We start from the raw sequence: 5,434 nt of genomic DNA, 5'->3' as shown, positions 1-5,434 counted from the left end.
TGTTGTATTACCTTCTGGGGATGTGTTGTGCCCGACGTCTATTGTGTATGTGTGTTCTGTTCAAATTGATGAGCGAGTGGTTTATGTCGATTTGATTGTTATTCCGATGGTTGCGTTTGATAGTATACTTGGCATGGATTGGCTATCAACTTACCGTGCAGTGATTGATTGTGTTGCTAAAACGGTGAAATTTTCAGATGATGGAAATAAGGAGGGTATGCTCGCCAGTGCAGGTACTTCGTTGGTCCTTCCTTCTATTTCATGTCTTGAGGCTAAGAAGTTGTTGTTTAGAGGTTGTGATGGGTTTTTGGCTTCGATTGTTGATATGGATAGAATTGTGAAGTTGAATATTGATGATATTAATGTTGTGAGAGAGTTCCCTGATGTATTTGAGGATGATGTGCCGGGTTTACTGCCGGACAGAGATGTAGAGTTTGTGATTGATCTAGCTCCGGGTACGGTTCCTATTTCCAAGGCTCCGTACAGAATGGCCCCTACAGAGATGAAAGAGTTGAAGACGCAGTTGCAGGATTTATTAGATAAAGGCTTTATTCGACCGAGTTCTTCGCTTTGGGGAGCTCCAGTTCTTTTTGTTAAAAAGAAAGACGGGTCTTTGCCGCTTTGTATTGATTACATAGAGATCAACAAGATGACTATCAAGAATAAATATCTGTTGCCACGGGTAGATGATCTTTTTTACCAACTGCAAGGGGATACAGTGTTTTCGAAGATTGATCTGCGATCTGGCTATTATCAGTTGAAAGTTATGGAGTCTGATGTCCCTAAGACGGCGTTTCGGACCAGGTATGGTCATTATGAATTTCTTGTTATGTCGTTCGGTCTGACTAATGCCCCTTCAGTCTTCATGGATCTTATGAACCGGGTGCTCAAGCCGTATTTGGATAGCTTTGTCATTGTTTTCATCGATGATATATTGATTTATTCCAAGACCAGAGAGCTTCATGCAGAGCACCTCAGAGTTGTTCTTCAGTTGTTGAGAGAGAAGAGGTTGTATGCTAAGTTGAAGAAATGTGAGTTTAGGTTGGAGCAGATTTCTTTCCTAGGCCATGTTGTCTCGAAGGATGGTATAGCTGTTGATCCAGTGAAAATAGAGGCGATACAGAAGTGCCCTATCCCTACCACTGTATCAGAGGTATGCAGTTTTCTTGGTTTGGCGGGTTATTATCGTCGCTTTATTTCAAATTTTTCCAAGATTGCCCTGCCGTTAACCAATCTGACGATGAAGACTGTGAAGTTCGAGTGATCTAATGAATGCCAAAGTGGATTCCAAGAGTTGAAAGATAGGTTGACGACAGCTCCGGTGCTTGCATTGCCCAGTGGTTCAGAGGACTTTGTTGTTTATACCGATGCGTCGAAGAAGGGCCTTGGTGCAGTGCTGATGCAACGTGGAAAGGTTATAGCCTATTCTTCTCGTCAATTGAAAGACTACGAGAAAAATTATCCTACGCATGATCTGGAACTGGCAGCTGTGGTTTTCGCCCTGATAATCTGGAGACACTACTTATACGGCGAAAAGTGTGAAATTTTCACGGACCACAAGAGTTTAAAGTATTTGTTTTCCCAGTAAGAACTCAATATGCGTCAGAGACGGTGGTTAGAGCTTATCAAAGATTATGATGTGATGATTAGTTATCACCCTGGGAAATAGAATGTAGGCATTGAGCCGTACGTCAAGTTCTTCTTTAAGTTCTATGATCCAGAAAGTGTTGTTGTTAGACTTGCAGCGAGAGGAGATAGCTTTGGTAGTTCCGGGAACCATCGCACACTTTTCAGCGTTGATCATTCTGGATACATTGTCGGACAGGATCCGTAGAGAGCATGCCATTGATGCTCAGTAGACAGAGATGAGAGCTAGAGCAGAAGAGAGAGGTAACTCAGAGTTTGGGGTAAATAAAGATGGTTTGATGACATTCAGAGGCCGTATATGCATTCCTACTGGTGATGATATTCGTCGAGACGTTTTGACAGAGGCACATACCGCGCCATACTCGATACATCCAGGTAGTACTAAGATGTATCAGGATCTTCGGAGACTCTATTGGTGGCCAGGTATGAAGAAGGATATTGCCATGTTTATTTCTCAGTGCCTAACTTGTCAGTAGGTCGAACACCAGAGACCTGCTGGGACATAGCAATCATTGCCGATTCCTCATGGAAATGGGAGCATATTACAATGGATTTCGTGGTTGGTCTTCCCAGAACACAGAAGGTTATCTCAATTTGGGTTATTGTTGATCGGTTGACCAAGTCAGCGCATTTTCTCCTAGTCAAGACAACGTATTCCATGAACCTGTATGCCAAAGAGTACATAGCAGAGATTGTTAGACTTCATGGTGTTCCTGTGTCGATCGTGTCTGATCGTGACCCTAGATTTACTTCAGAGTTTTGGAAGAGTTTACACAAAGCCTTGGGTACACGGTTAGCATTCAGTACAACATATCATCCTCAGAGCGACGGTCAATCAGAGAGAGCTATTCAGATTTTGGAGGATATGCTTAGAGCTTGTACTATTGACTATCTTGGTAGCTGGGATTCCAAATTGTCTCTTGTTGAGTTCACGTACAATAATAGCTACCAAGCGACGATTGGCATGGCACCATATGAAGCACTTTATGGCAGAAAATGTAGATCTCCCTTGTATTGGGACGAGATTGATGAGAGGAAGATGTTGGGTCCAGAGTTGGTCCAACAGACAGCTGATGTTGTTGCTGTTATTCAAGAAAGGGATGAAGACAGCAGTCAAGACAGAAGAGTTATGCTGATGTTAGAAGAAGGCCGTTGCAGTTTGAGGTTGGCGATCACGTGTTCTTGAAGATTGCACCTCTTAAAGGTGTGATGCGGTTTGGCAAAAAGGGAAAGCTGAGTCCAAGATTTATTGGCCCATTTGAGATTTTGGACAGAGTTGGTGATCGAGCTTACAGGTTAGCCCTACCGCCAGATCTTGATGGAGTTCATAATGTTTTTCATGTCTCCATGCTCAGGAAGTATATTGCGAATCCTTCCCATGTTCTTCGTCATGAGCCATTGGATTTGACGCTGAATTTGACGTACCAAGAGATTCCAGTCCAGATTCTGGATCGCAAAGTTAAAATGTGGAGAAACAAAGATATCGACATTGTTAAAGTCCTTTGGAGGAATCAATTGGTTGAAGAAGCCACGTGGGAACCAGAGGGTGAGATGAAAGGAAAGTATCCTGAGTTTTTTTCGCAGTGACGTCAATTTTGAGGACGAAATTCCTTTAAGGGGGGGAAATTGTAATATCCAAGCCTAGTGAACGGTACAGTTTAAGATGTCTTATGTTTATGGTTTATAGTATTGTTGGTTATAGATGAGGTGTAGTTTATTGTAGCCTCGTTGCGATTTAATTCATGGTAATTTGTATGTTGAGCCTATTGGTATGAGGCCAATTGGATTGGTTAGATAAGACATAGAGGTGCAACTTTCATGTTGAGAGTTGTTGCAAACATATGAGGAGAAGCGACGTTGTGATTCGATTTTAGTTGCAAAATATTTGTTGGCTTCAGGGGACAGTGCACCCGCACTGGAAGAGACACCGCACCCGCGGTGGTTGGGCAGAGGCGACACCGCACCCGCGGTAGGAAATGCAGCACACCCACGGTCCTTGTTCTCGGATTTTGGATGTGATTCAGTACGCGTAGCGCACCCCCGGTTCAAAGATTAGCGCACCTGCGGTGCGTGAACAGTGCAGTCGTGTTTTGGAGTTTTAAGTGATATAATACAAGGGTTTGGCTCATTTCTCTCATTCTTTCCTCATTTCTAGATTCTTCAGCTCAAGGGAGACTAAGGTTCTTATTTTCTTTCCTTTGATTCATTGATTCAAGCTTCTTGTGGGATTATTGAAGAGAGAACAAGATCGTTTTGGGTTTAAGGAGCTAAGGTAAGCTTGTGGTGTTAGTTATTTTTGGATTTTGGTGTGGGAGAAATTATGGAATGTTTGATTGTGTTGGTTTTATGGGTTTTATGGTATGGTTATTGGATTATTGAGTTATTGATGGTGCAATACATGGTTTATTGTTGTAGGTTTTGTACCAAGAGATTAGAACCAAGCTTTCTATTGGTTGTAAGTGGAATTCATTTCTTGTGCTCACATGAAAAGTATATATTTGTATTTCAATAGGTTTACTATGCTATTCCCTTCCATTTGATTCATGTTATGTATGGATATACTTTGTTGTATATTAGAGGCTTTTATAAGTCTCAATTGTATAAAAAGAATGCAAGAGAAAAGAGTATTCAAAGTGTTTGTTTAAATGTCCAAGAGAGAGTTTAAATGATTTATTGGATTGATAAATAGATAGTCAGATATTGCATGCAATTAGTTGATCAACGACCATAGGCTTATATCCCAACAGAGTAATCGATTTATATCGATGAGATATAAGTACAGAGACAGAGATACTATTTAGATATCAATCCAACAGAGAAAAGATAAATACCATCGTTATTGTTATGTTATACTATGTTATTTATGTTTCAAGAGTTGGATGGTATTTAATGATTTCAAAGCCATGTTTTTCAGAGTATGATATGTACAGATTGTTATGTAAGAGTTCCACTTGCTGAGTTTTATACTCATTTCAGTTATTTAATGTGATGCAGATAAGAGTGACGGGCCAAGACGTTGATTGGAGCCGAGGTCATATATACAAGAGATGGAAAGAAGAAATTATTTTGTTAGCCCTTTTGGACATGATCAAGTTGTTTTGACAAAAAGTAGAGTTTGAAAAAAATGAGTGATTACAAATTTCATCTTCTGAAAATAGGTTTTGTTTTGACAAAATTAGTCTTGGTGTACACGTGTCATGTCGCTTCGTGTTAAAAAAAACCTAAAATTGAAAACTAGAATTTAAGCTAAAAAACAACAAAATAGCTGATAGACAAATACAAGGACAAGAAGCGCAATAATTTTGAAAATATATAGTATATATGTTATAAATTAAAGTACTCGCAATTTTTATTTATTTTTTTGAAATATTGAAGTATTTCACTTTTGGATGTGGATTAGATGAGAGGGCAGTTATTAATGAAGCGTTCTCCACCATCTTAATACCAAAATTTACAAGAACTATCGCCCACATAAAGTATACATGAAACCCGTACACTTGAGAAGGATCACCCTGGTACAGTATATACTAAATGACACGTGGCAAAATGTGGTGGCTGTTGTCTTGTTGACAATGAATCATCTCTGTAATGTGTTGTAGGCATCAAAAAAAAAAAACTCAGACTGCCTCAATAATTTAAATGGCTTTTTACCTCGTCGAGTGTGATACACAAGTATGCAAAATGAGCATCCAAGGCACCACCAATTCGAAATTTACCAATTCGAAATTAGTTGTTGGTGCATACTTGTAAAATTCTTTCCATAATGTGTCGATGAACACTTGAGCAG

This window comes from Primulina eburnea, chromosome 9 (genome assembly GCF_022965805.1).
Source record: "Primulina eburnea isolate SZY01 chromosome 9, ASM2296580v1, whole genome shotgun sequence".
NCBI lineage: Eukaryota > Viridiplantae > Streptophyta > Magnoliopsida > Lamiales > Gesneriaceae > Primulina > Primulina eburnea.
Note: the sequence above shows the minus strand (reverse complement) of the source record.